Source organism: Pan troglodytes, chromosome 3 (assembly GCF_028858775.2).
Source record: "Pan troglodytes isolate AG18354 chromosome 3, NHGRI_mPanTro3-v2.0_pri, whole genome shotgun sequence".
In the NCBI taxonomy this organism is placed as follows: Eukaryota; Metazoa; Chordata; class Mammalia; order Primates; family Hominidae; genus Pan; species Pan troglodytes.
Window position 1 is genome coordinate 88,397,945 of NC_072401.2, and position 14,019 is coordinate 88,411,963.

Genomic DNA, 14,019 nt, shown 5'->3' on the forward strand with positions numbered 1-14,019 from the left:
TACCAAAACTTAGCCCTGTTTTTAATTTATTTTAATAAAGGCAAAGTGAATACCATAACAACCTAGCTATGAACTTTAAAATAGAGACTATAGTTTCTAAAACTTAGGCTTAATTGGCACATAAATGTAAACACATTAAACAAGTGTTGAAAAGAAATTTGAGAGGACATTTTTCTTTGGGAGCCATCAAATAAGGGATGTGGTAGAATTTAGAAAGGCCCCCAGCTCAGTGAGGTACAGTTATAAGGAAGTGAAGATTTAGACAGTAAGGAGGGCATTCCACCTGGCTATTAAATATAAAGGTTAATTTACAAAACAACCTTTTATATGTGTGAAGGACTGTTATGGGAAGTGGGGTGAAAGATGGTCTCTATCTCTGCCAAAAATAGGTCTTGAAGAGATAAATAGCAAAGCCCATGAAGGAAAACACAGAAGTGGTGTTCTTTTTTATATATTTAGCAATAGGAAATAATCTTCTGCCTTGGATAGTTTAGGAAGTAGCAGATGGTTTAAGTACCAGTGATATTATGATTATATATTGGTTTTCGTCCATGGTTCCTGGCCCATAACTCCCACAGTCCTTGTTAGTCTTTTGTTATAATGATGGGGCACTTTAGGCCTCAGGAGACAGAATCTCTCTGTGACCTTCTCTTATCTTCCTTTCACTTGCCCAAGGCAGGACTCTAATCTAATTGTAAGTCTAAAGACTTTTATTCCAGAGAGTTCCTGCCCCATACTCTGGAGGAAGGAATGCTGTACAGAGAGGCCAAGAAAAATCTGAACTGAAGGGTGTTGGTTGATTTAGATCATACCCTTTTTGTCCAGTCACATTTCTACATGGTTGTCAATCTTGCCTACACTGTGAAGTCTTCATAAAAGGCCCAAGAGGACTGGGTCTCCAGAGAGCTTCTGGATGGCTGAGCTTGTGGAGGTTTAGGGAGAGTGGTGTGCCCAGGGAGGGCATGGAAGCACCACGCCCCTTCCCCCATATCTCACCTTACACATCTCTTCATCTGTATGCTTTGTAATGTCCTTTACAATAAACCGTTAAACGTTAAGTAGGTGTTTCCTTGAGTTCTGTGAGCCACTCCAGCAGATTAATTGAAACCGTGGGATCCCAACTTGAAGCCAGTCTATCAGAAGTTCTGGAGGTCCAGACCTGTGACTGGTGTCTGAAGGGGTCGGAGGGGCAGTCTTGGGGACTGAGCCCTCAACCTGTGGGATCTGACTCCATCTCCAGGTAGTGGTGTAGATAGTAGGAAAATCTCCTCCTCCCACGTTTGATCACAGAAGTCTTCTGTGTTGACGATTGTTGTGGTGTGAGAGCAGAGGAAAAACACAGAATTTTTTGAAAACAGCACCTTTTTCTCAAGGGATTCTGTGGCTTCTTGAAAAAATGTGATCACAATAAACTACTGTAGGAACTGAAAGTTTTTGTCCTTTGTGTATCACAGCTATATTTAATTACATAAAGTTGCTTCAAAGATCTGCATTCATTATCACCTCATCTCTTTTGTACTTCTCTTCACAGTTATTTTCAAATGAATGTATTGAGTTATAGACCTTTGTGGCATAATGATTGCTTTTATGAATGTTTCACGACCATGTGAGAAAGAACGTATTTGCTTTATTTTCAGAGTCCAGAGGTAAATGTGGTTTTGTATCTTATTTCTATATTCTTATTTTGTCTGTTTGATCTGCCATGGACTAAGAGATGAATAAAAGCCTCATATGAGTACACTGCTATCTTAAGTTTCTTTGCAAATGTTGATGCCATGTTTTTGTTTTGTTTTGTTTTGTTTTGTTTCAGATGGAGTCTTGCTCTGTTGCCCAGGCTGGAGTGCAGTGGCGCAATTTCGGCTCACTGTAACCTCCACCTCCTGGGTTCAAGGGATTCTCCTGCCTCAGCCGCCTGAGTAGCTGGGACTACAGGCACGTGCCAACATGCCTGTAATTTTTTGTATTTTTTCCGGCTAATTTTTTGTATTTTTAGTGGAGACAGGGTTTCACTGTGTTAGCCAGGATGTTCTCAGTCTCCTGACCTCATGATCCGCCTGCCTCAGCCTCTCAAAGTGCTGGGATTACAGGCGGGATTACCATGCCCAGTAATGCCATGTTTTTGATGCACAGATAGTCATCATTGTTAACGTCGTCTTTTCAAATTGTCCCGTTTGGCAATATTAGTTTTTAATGTATTCTTCCAGAAGGTTTCTTTGAGTATAGGTGATATTTCTTAAAAAGATGTGTATCTTTTAATATATTCTGCATGTGGATTTTATTTTGGTTTAAGGAGTGATGGAAGGTTTCTGAACCCTTCCTCTCTTCCCCAAGACTCACCATTCTGTTCTCTATATTTAAGCGCCATCATCAAATTCACTGTACCTTTGTATGCGTTTTAATATATGATCGGGCTGATTGCCCTTCTTTACCCTTCTGAGGTGCACTCTCAGAATTTTTGTGGCTGTTTTCTCATGTAATTTTTCTGAGTCTTCTGTCAAACAACTTGGGGCCTTGTAATAGGATGACTTCCTAACAAATTTGTAAAACCTCATCCTGTTTTTCAGAAGTACTAAAGTTTTAAATGGATTACCATGTTCTTTGTAGATTTTCATGGAATGGGAAAGGCTAAAGTAGAGCGCCAGGGACTCCTTAGTCACTCACCAGACACCACTCATTTATCTTGGAGACATTAGGGAAATCCTGTTTGCCTCAGTTTATCCAGAAGTAAAAATGTACATTTGCTCTTGTCATAAATGAATGTATTTTTAATGTAACTCTAAGAGTGGAATCATATTTCTATAGGTGATTTACATCTGGCTTTAGGCAGAAGGAGTGTTTCACAGTATCATTGTTTCTGTGGATAGTATCCCACTTTCTGGTAGACTTGATTGAATCAGTATGCCTTGGAAATAATAGATGTAATTTAGGCTCTTTAAAATCTTTTTTTGTAGTTCAGTAAAACAAAACTAATTGTAAGTTAATTATAATTAAACGAGAAATGTCTTCCTGAATCTCAGTAATTTGTCTAAACATTTTCTTTTTGTTCCCTTTCAATCTTTTATTTATGCATTAAATTTTTTCACATTGTTGACTTATTCTTTATGTGTGTTTGATAAGTGATTTAGTCAACACATAGGGAAAAAGGGGTTGGGATTACTTTAGATTGTTATGATTTTTGAGATTGTCATTTTGAAGAGGAACAGATAAATCTTTCAGATCTTTATGCTTAGAAATGCCATGCTAGGGCGGATGCAGTGGCGCACACCTGTAATCTCAGCACTTTGGGAGGCCGAGGCCAGTGGATCACCTGAGGTCAGGAGTTTGAGACCAGCCTAGCTGACATGGTGAAACTCCATCTCTACTAAAAATACAAAAAAATTAGCCAGGCGTGGTGGTGGGTGCCTGTAATCCCAGCTACTTGGGAGACTGAGGTGGGAGAATGTCTTGAACCCGGGAGGCGGAGGTTTCAGTGAGCCGAGATCGTGCCACTGCACTCTGGCCTGGGTGTGACACAGCGAGACTCCATCTCAAAAAAAAAAAAAAAAAAGAAATGCCGTGCTAAAAACACTTTTAAAAGTCAAAAATAGCCCAGTTAACACTGACTAAAGCAAGTTGTTATTTTATACATTGTGCTAGGAGCCAAGGTAGTTACAGAGATATTAACACACTGACACTTAGGTTTAGTAGATGCTCCAGTCTGTTCATGATGCTGGTGATGGAAAGTATTACTGAACACCATACTTGAAAGCTTTACTCATTCATATTTATTTGTAAGACTGTGGTAGCTGAAGAAAAACTAGTATAGCCCACAAAATCCAAATAAATCAAGGACCCCTCTACGATGTTTTCTTCCCGTGCTTACAGATATATATATATATATATATATCTGTGTGTGTGTATATATATATATCTGTGTGTGTGTATATATATATATATCTGTGTGTGTATATATATATCTGTGTGTGTATATATATGTGCGTGTATATGTGTGTGTATATATGTGTGTGTATATATATAGCTGTGTATATATGTGTGTGTATATATATCTGTGTGTATATATCTGTGTGTGTATATATATATATCTGTGTGTGTATATATATGTGCGTGTATATGTGTGTGTATATATGTGTGTGTATATATATAGCTGTGTATATATATGTGTGTGTATATATATCTGTGTGTATATATGTATATATATATCTGTGTGTGTGTATATATACATATCACATGTGTGTATATATATACATATCACGTGTGTGCATATATATACATATCACGTGTGTATATATACACACACACACGAATGTTAGCAAAGAACCCAAGCATTGCCTCAATAAGTAACATTAGAATCATACATCCAAGCCAAAATCTTTATTTATTTTATTATTTATTTATTTATTTAATATAGATGGAGTCTCTGTTGCCCAGACTGGAGTGTAGTGGTGTGATCATAGCTTACTGCAGCATTAGACTCCTGGACTCAAGCGATCCTCTTGCCTCACCCTCCCGAGTAGCTGGGACTACAGGCACACACCACCATGCCCAGCTAATTTTTAGTTTTTTTTTGTAGAGATGGGGTCTTGCTTTGTTGTTCAGGCTGGTCTTGAACTCAGGTGATCCTACCACTTTGGGTTCTCAAAGTGCTGGGATTAAAGGTGTAAGCCACTGTGCCCAGCAGACTGAAATCATTTTATAACTGTGCTTTTCAATGTTATCTTAAAATTAGCTGGGGAAGAATTCTGTTTAGTTTTTGTTTTTTGGTGTCAGTCTCATTTAAAAATTGACAAGGAAATGAATGGATTTGTGGTAACTGCCTTTTAACTTTGTAAATTTTAACCTAATTTATGTTTAAATTATCAGAAATAGAAAATTTAGATACTTCTATACTTATTGATTTATTATAAAAACTGCCTAAACTGAAGGACAGAACCACTTAAATTATTCATGTATTTGAGAAGAAATTTTCTATTTTAATTCAAAAATGACTATTTTCACTATATTTTCATGGTTGAACTGGCTAGAGTGGGTAGTTATTTCAATAGGTGTTGGAAATTAAAAAAAAAAGTGTAGATAGTTTCCAATTTACTGATTTTCTTCCAAAAATGTGTTTGGGACATAGAAAATGTTTTGCAGAAGCAGCAAGGAAAATCATGTGATGAAGGTTAGGCCCTAGGCTAGAGCCAGAATGTTTCTTAACTTGTGCCAAAATGTCCAACATTTGGAATAATAATGACAAACGGTGCAATCACTGAAATAAAGCATGAAAACCATGCTTAAACAAGAGGGTTCATTCTATACTTGTGTTAGCTTTTAGCTTTAGGGGGTTTTGTGGATGGAGAAAGAGGAGTGGTGTAAGGGATCTTTAAGATTACTTGGAGGAGACTGGAAAAAATGGATTCTTTGGGGCAGGGGCATTTCCACTGGTAAACCTGGGCACTTTTAAGTACAGAGGATTATGTATAATTTTGATCTATGATAATAGCAGTCTTTTATTAAGCAATTATTTATTGAGCATTCTGTTATGTTCTGAACTCTGAACCAGGAACTTTGCAAAATGGTATCATTTAATCTGCAAGGCAGAGCTTATCACTGCCATTATACAGATAAACTGAGGCTCATGGCAAGTGACAGCTGATACACAGCTTCAGATCTACTCCAGACTTACATGTAAATGTCTCCTTGCCCTTCATACATATATCCATGTGACCAGTGACCCATGATTTACTGGTGGAGCAAAGGAAGGCATAGAAAATGGAATATGGGTGGGGTGTCTGTTTATCTCTAAACTGAGCTATAACTGAAACAAAAAAAAGAGGATGAGAGTAGGGAAACATGGTATGTGTAAAATTCCTCTCAGAGTGAAGAAATGTGAGGCCAGTGTTTCCCAGCGTTAGCCTCTGGGAAGTAAGTGCCTTTTCTCCAGCTTGGTTACTGCATGGGGAATTTGGAGAGAGATGGTAGGGTATTTGTAACTTGGGGAACTCCAGCAATATTTGGGACAGGGGATGTATGTGGATGGAACCTTTTTGTATAAAAGATGTGAAATCCCTTTTACCCTTCATCCTCCTTTAGGATCCTGCTTTTTTTTGAGTCAGAGTCTTGCTCTGTCTTCCCAGGCTGGAGTGCAGTGGCGCTATCTGTTCACTGCAACCTCTGCCTCCTGGGTTCAAGCAATTCTCCTGCCTCAGCCTCCTGAGGCTGGGATTACAGGTGCCCACCACCACGCCTGGCTAATTTTTTAATTTATTTTTTAGTAGAGATGGAGTTCCACCATGTTGGCCAGGCTGGTCTCAAGCTCCTGGCCTCAAGTGATCCACCCTCCTCGGCCTCCCAAAGTGTTGGGATCACAGGCATGAGCCACTGCACCCGGCCCCGATCCTGATCCCTATCCTGCTTCTTTAGAAAAAACTGACGTTTAGAATAAAACATTTTTCCACCCCTTCATTTTTAGTGTGAAATGCATGCATCCCTTCACCTCTGCTGTGAGATACCACATTTTATGCCATCCTTGGGATCCCCTTTTTTCCCAAGGTTCTCTTATCCTGTTCCATAGGCTGCCAGCTCTAGTGACCATCTATTGTGTTTAGTATTGAGTTATCTCCCTTTTTAGGGAGGAAAGGGATGTAATGGGAGAGGCATAGGCAGAATGTGGGAAGGGGCACCAAAGCCTGTGCTCCTTTGCCAGCACTTGGACTCCAGCTGTGTATATTCATTAATAATGACTCACAGTTATTGAACACTAGGCACTGGGCTCAGCACTATGTCTGCCTTAGTTAATGTAATTATTACAACAGCCCAAAACTTTTTGGTACAATTCTCATCTCTATTTTAGAGAGGACGAAACTAAGGCTTAGAGCGTGTATGGCTTGTCCTGTTGGCTGTACCTGGTAGTGACAGGATCTCAGACATGCCTGTCATAAATGTAGCCATTGGCAAAGATTTCCCTTGTCAGTTCCTTCCGTCCTGCATTATTGTGGTGGCTGCTATCCCAGTAGAGAAGTAACACAGTGATTTTGGGAATATTTCTCATTCTCTACAGGAGTGGTTCTCCACAGGGGAGGAGATTTTACCCTTCCCTATCCCGGGGATATTTGGCAATGTCTGGAGACAGATATGGCTGTCACGCTTGGGAGGGGGGTGTGCTACCATCATCTCAGATAGAGGCTAGGGATGCTGCTAACGTCCTGCAATACACAGGACAGCCCCACCCTAAGAATTACCTGGCCCCAAGTGTCAATAGTGGAGAACTCTGGCTCTGCAGGTTTCGCCTAGTTCCTATGCATGGGGATGTTTGTGTTTCAGAGAGCGTCTGTACATTGTCATCAGACCCTAAATCATGCTGGCCCCAGGTGTCAGTTACTTGACCTGTATTTGCTTAGGACACAGTATGTGCAAGACACTCCTGGGTGCTCTGTGGGTTACACAGCCTTACTCTACCCCTCACCACCACATTTAGTGAGTAAATGATTTACCCAAAGAACCACAGTTAGGAAGTGGCAGAGCCTAGGTTTGAATCCTTCACTAACTCCAGAGACCAGGCTTTTTTTTTTTTTTTTTTTTTTGCGTGGTGGTGCATGCCTGTAAGGCTGAGGCAGGAGAATTGCTTGAACCCGGGAGGTGGAGGTTGCAGTGAGCTGAGACCATGCCATTGCACTCCAGCCTGGGCAACAAGAGTGAAACTCTGTCTCAAAATAAATAAACAGGTAAATAAATAAAATTAAAAATTTGCCATGCACACCCTGCTAATTTTTGTACTTTTAGTAGAGACGGGGTTTTGCCATGTTGGCCAGGCTGGTCTTCGAACCCTTGACTTCAAGCGATCCTCCTGCCTCGGCCTCCCAAATTGCTGGGATTACAGGTGTGAGCCACCATGCCCTGCCGAGACCATTCCCTCTACTCGTTTACTGTGATGGTAACCAAAATGTTCCATCGTGTGGCATATTGCTGAGCCTCCTCTCTGCCTCCTTCAGTTTCAACAAAGTCGTGGCAGGAGACTGACAAACATCAGTCTCTGTGTGGGGACCTTGAGTGGCCATCCAGTTGCTCTGTAGTAGGAAGTGGTAGGGAAGTTGGAGGTGAGGAGGGCCCGTTAGTAGGGAACTGAGGCCAGACTTCTAAAAGAGCAAGGAAAGAATTTCGAATGACATGGTTCCTCAGCATGTCTGCAAGGAGGAGGTTTATTGCAGCAGCATTTAGAACTAGCTCAGAGGAGAAATAATGGGCGAAGGGAGATTGGTACATATAAGGTAACTACCTATTGTATTACAGATTTACTTATGTAAAATGCTTTTCTAAAATCTGGTTCTCTTGTATTTTATATACCAGATGTAACTCAAACTAGATGAAATAGAACCATAGACTCAATCCTTCCTAAAAGCTCAAGGCTTTCTGGCTTGGTAATATTGTGGGGAAGCACTTGCAGGAAAAACACTTTGAAATATGAAGAAGGAAATGTGATTCCGGTGGTTTCTTTATAGGCCCTAAATCAGTACAGGAAGAAATAGGACAAGAACCAGAGAAGATTAACTTTCTGAAACTTCACAAACAGCCTAATTCTCAAGTAGAGAAAAGTATATTTTAAAGAATGAATACTGGGGGAGGAAATGAGGGAAGGTGAATTAAGCCTTCACAGTAGCTGCTAAGGAGATTACCCTGAAAACTTCCCAGGTGGGAATCTGAAACTTACTTCTACAAATGTATGCATGTGTCTCTACTAGATTGCTTGTAGTTTCCCAGTAGAGCAAAAAGCAGAAGCCAGAGAAAGATTTGAAGGTGTTAGGTAAGTGCTCTAGTTTTGCTTGGCGTGCATGCACGGATACACATGTAACATGCACACTTCTGCTATTTCAGTTCTGCTGACAGCTGATGAAATCATGTGTCTCACAAGTTTAGGACCACTCTTGAGTTCCTTTCCTTCCAAAGATTTGCTATAATATTTCATAGATAAATTTGTGCTTCCAAATTACTCCTTTCTGCTAAAATCTGAGATTTAACCAGAAGCCTGTAAATACCCTAGAGGAGAGAGGAGAGAGTCTGTTGGAAAAATGTGGGGCACACAACGATCCTACCACAGTGTTTTGACCAAATTTAATAGTTTATTCTTGTGGTTATTTTTTCTAACATTATGAACATTTTCAAACATTCAGAAAAGTTTAATGAATTTCACAGTAAAAAGCCTTATTCTCAGATTATAAGTACATATTAAATAGTCCTAATCCAAAATCCTAAACATTCCAAAATCTGAAACTTTTTGTTGTTGTTGCTGTTGGGGTTTTTTTTTTTTTTTTTTTTTTTGAGGTGAGTCTCACTGTCGCCCAGACTGGAGTGCAGTGGTGTGATGAATGCTGTGGCCCATTGCAACCTCTGCCTCCTGGGGTTCAAGTGATTCTCCTGCCTCAGCCTCTCAAGTAGGTGGGATTACAGGCGTGCACCACCAGGCCTGGCTACAAAATCTGAAACTTTTTGAGTGATGACATGACACTCTAAGGAAATGCTTATTGGAGCATTTTATTTTTCTGATTTTAAGATTAGTAATGCTAAATGCCAGTGTTCCAAAATCCAAAAAAAAAAAAAGAAAAAAATTGAAACCCAAAACACTTAATGGTCCCAAGCATTTCAGATAAAGGGATACCCAGTCTGTATTAACATTTTATTTTACTTGCATTACCATATATTCATCTCTTTGTTGCTGTGTCCATCCATTAATGTATTTTTATACTTCTTATATAAGTTGTGGGAGAGTATACTGTCCCGTAAATAGCTTGTATATCATTAAAGTTCAGTATTTTTTTTAACGTTTTTTTTCTTTTGGTATAAAATGCAGTGAAAGGCACAAATTTTAAGTGTACTGGCCCATTTTGACAGTGCATGCATCTGTGTAACTCATACCCCTAGTAAGATTTGGAACTATTCTTAAGGTTATTTTTTGGTGTGTATCTGGGAAGATGATTAGAAGATGAGTAAACAAACACGTAACCTGTTTTATTTTTCTTCCTCTCAGGGTGTCATTTCAATTTTTTAAAACCTGTTGGATGAGTTGTATGTGCTTGATAATACCTCATTTTGTAGAGATTATTTAAATTTCTTGAGGTCTCAGACCAAAGCTCTTGGATTAAGGTATGTTTTTCTTCACCTAGGTTGTCTCTTGCTGAGAATTAAAGATAAATTTTTTAGAACCAGCCCTTCTCACACTGAAGGAAAGTGGAGACTCATGTCCATTTAAGACCTCCCCATTTTTGGGTAACAGTAAAATGCATGTGACAGAATATAACTATTACTAAATCATTCCCTGCCACTCTAGGAGTGCATTTATTAGAGAAATGCTAGGACTATTGGATTATGTTCTTCCAGTGTTATGCTTTTGAAGTTGTGGGAAGGCAGGCGGATTGTCCCCAAAGGAGGTGCCCTTAGTTGGTGTCTGTCATCCTACATAGGTGGGGTCTTTTATTTCATGGCCAGGGCTCTCAAAGGCTTCCTTTTGGCCACAATGAGAGAAATCGGGGGGTGAGTGAGTGTCCTCCCAGGTAAATTAATGGTGGGTCTGTAAATAACCAGGGGCCCCAGACTGAAATCGGGCAGGTTGTAATTTGTCAGATACCTGGATGCATGTTACCTGTTTCTTTTTATTCTGTTATCCTCTAGCATTTGGTAAACTTTGATATAAATATTGTGGCTGTTTCTGAGCTACTTTATTGTAAGAGAATAGTTGGGAATCTGTGATTAGGCTAGAGTTATAAGGGGAAACAAGGTCTCCCTGAGTGCAGGTGGGGCATAGAGGTTTTAAATGGGAAGGAATAGGTGATAAGAATATGTAAGAGGTTCACTCTACCTCCATTTGAAGACAGAGGTTTAACGTTATGAAGACTGTCAACCTGTTTCCTCCTTACACTGTCAGCCTGACAGATGTCTTTTTATGTACGTAAAGATATTCAGATCCAGCAGTGCATTCTCCCACCAGACTTTTGAAGAATCAGGACATTTGAGGAACATTAAGTTCTGACCTTTAATAGCAGCCACTGGCTTAATTCTTCATATTTTCCAAAAACCACACCCGCCTGCTGGAATAGATAGCACAGGGAAGTTGGATGGACTCCCTGTGCCTTCGGAGTTCTTACTCCCAGAGTGTCTCCTAGTGTTTTCTTTTGCTGTGCTGTGTCCCGTATATCCCGTCATTTCCATTTATTTTATCCTCAAATTATAAAGAATTGTAGTGTTAAGTCCGTTATTCACTTTAAGATGCAACCAGAACAGTGACTGGAGTGGTTTCATACCTCATGGGTTTCCCACACTTCCATCAACACACACTTCACAACACCTTGGAGGCATTGTGAAAAGGTCAAGCTTTGGAGATGGGGAAGAGTCCTGATGTTGGATGACATTGTACAGTGAATGGAGGCTGCCTGCTTGGCACACTTTCCATCACACATCACATTTTGCTAATCTTTTGGAATAAGGGGGAAAGACATTTAAATGAGATAATTAGAGATAAGAATGGAGATTTTAATCTTTTCCCTGAAGTCAAGAAGGCAGATGAGGAGAAATTGCTGTCACTGAAAGACTGTATATTTTACAAGAAGTTATTTCAGAAGCAGTCTCTATTCCTTTAGGCTTTAAATGAACTTAAAAAAAAAAATCACCCCTTGTGTTTCTTACTAATTTAGGGACTAGTCCAGGGGTCAACAAACCTTTTCTGTGAAGGACCAGGTGGTAAATATTTTAGGCTTTGCAGCCCACGCGGTTTATGTTGCACTTACTTAGCTCTGCTGTGGTGGGACCAAAGCATCCATAAACAATGTGTAAGCAGATGAGGATCACTGTGTTCCAGTGAATCTTTATTTACAAAAATAGGTAGCTGGTCCAGATTTGGCCCATGAGCCATAGTTTGCCAATCCCTGGACTAGCCCATCTTTTTATTTCTTGCTAACTTTAAGGAACATTTTAAAGTTGAAATTTAAAGATTGGCCAGTGTTAAATATGAATGGTTAAAAAAATTCTCCCCCCTTTGCCCCTGGCAGTCTTACCCTTCTTTAATTTTACTTACAAATCTGAAACACTGGTCTAAGCATGTCAGGAAATAAGGGAACAGTTTGGGGGTGGGAGTATGCAACTAAATATTCGTTTAAAACTTACACTGAGCTTTTTTTTTTTTTTTCCCCGTTCCATTTCACATTGTTAATGTTGGCTCAGCAAACAGAATGATATGTGGAAGTCTTGAAAACAGTGTAAAATCATTTGAATTCGGAGGTTAGGCCAGACTTTTCACAGCAAAGCTCTGTGTAACCAGCGTCCTGGTGCTCTGTGCAGACCCAGTGCTGAGTGACTCGCATTCCCAAGATTAAGCCTCTTTTGGGCAATGAGGAGCAAAAGGGGTCTGGGAATGGTGATCGGTTTTGTTTGTGTGATCATCTGAGGCCCCAGTTGAGTGCATTTGCATTCTAAACTCCCACATCCACACTCGGTTCATTTCCCGAAAACTGACAGTTTTCCACGTGCACAGTAATTTGAGATCGTTGTTTCAGGCTGAGGAAAGCCCACAGGCCGTTGTCTGGGATGGGGGTAGGAGGGTATTGCAGGCTCTGAAAGATAATTGAGTCACTCCAGACCAGTGGAGTGGGTGGCTGCAAGACGTTATCGTCCCCACAGATTATCAGGCATCCTTTCGGACCCATCCTGTGAGAAATCTGAGTGGAGTAAGACGGATGCAAACACCCTATGGTGAATGATCACTCCCCTACAAACTTAAGTGCTGTCTTGGGGTGGAGGCCTCTTTCTCTCTTGGAAACTTCTGCTCATCATTCAAGATTCAGCTCAGATGTCCCTGTTCTTAATTAATTAAATCACCCCAGGCTCCTCCATTTAGAGTTCCTGTTTTTCTCCTTAGTCCTTTAGCACTTGTAATCAACCTCTACTATCACTCTTAGCATTTGGTTTTTTTTTTTCTTTTGTTCCTCCTCCTTCATTTGTGTATCTCGCTAAATTGTGGAATCCCTCACCTTTTTATCCCTAGGTCTAGCACATAAGAGGAAGTCAATGTTTACTGGAAATCAGGGGCTTTTCTGTTCTCATTCTGTGAGGCTTACGACCTTGAAGTACAGAAAGCCATAGATAAATGCATTCCTGTTCTCAACTTTGACATAAATAATATTCAAAATACAATTCTGTTTTGAAGAAATTATTTTATAAACAGGTCTTATAAAATATAAATTGTCACAGTGTATCTGGTGGTAATGTTGAATGTTTCCTTATTGTTTACTTGCAGTGGATATATTAGTGTCTGCTTTTCAGAGAGTAGAAATGGAAACTTTACAGCCTTATCAAGAACTTAACATTATTAAGGACTCTAAAAATTCTCAAGTGTATGTCTTTCTTAATTACTTGAACTCTCAGATTCTACTTTTTTAGCGTTGGGTGAAGGTTAGAGGGATGCTTTAAGATTGATAAATACCCTTTGTTTTATGCAAGTGAACTGCCTATTGGTAGTGATGGTGAAAAGATGATATATTCTGCATATAAATGTTGATAGCTGAGCCAAAATCCAGCCCAAAGAATCCTGACAAGCTTTGTAAGGCTCACAACACGGCTTAGCAGAGGTCAAATGAAGGGAGACTTCTCCAGAAAAACAATGACTTACTGTTTAGCTTTAAGGAGATGCCAATTATAGCGGGTAGTAGGAGGTGAGCTGGGGTTATGATGAAAATGAGAATATTTAGAAACATGTAATTGTTGCTTGTTACCATATAAAATACCAATAGATGTTTCCAGCTTTCTTCTCCTATAATAATCTCCCTGTTCTTCCTACTTGAAATGTCTGTGGAATGAAATAGAACAAAATGAAACTGCCTCTAGTTTTTATGACATTAAGCTTTCTTTCTGTAGAAACGAGTGTGGCGTGTGTAATTAAATAACCAAAGGGAAAGATAACCAAGATCAAGATATAAAGAGAAGCGCTGATGGTTCTTTAAAAGCATTTATATGGACAACTTATTCCTCCTTTTTTTGTTGTTGCTGTCTGCTTTGTGT

General features: G+C 39.7%; 1 protein-coding gene across 26 annotated transcripts in view; it reads left to right on the top strand.

Moving 5' to 3' along the window:
- AFF1 (ALF transcription elongation factor 1) overlaps positions 1-14,019 on the top strand; it is a 247,133-nt gene that overhangs the window by 124,654 nt on the left and 108,460 nt on the right. The gene's annotated exons all lie outside the window — the stretch shown is intronic.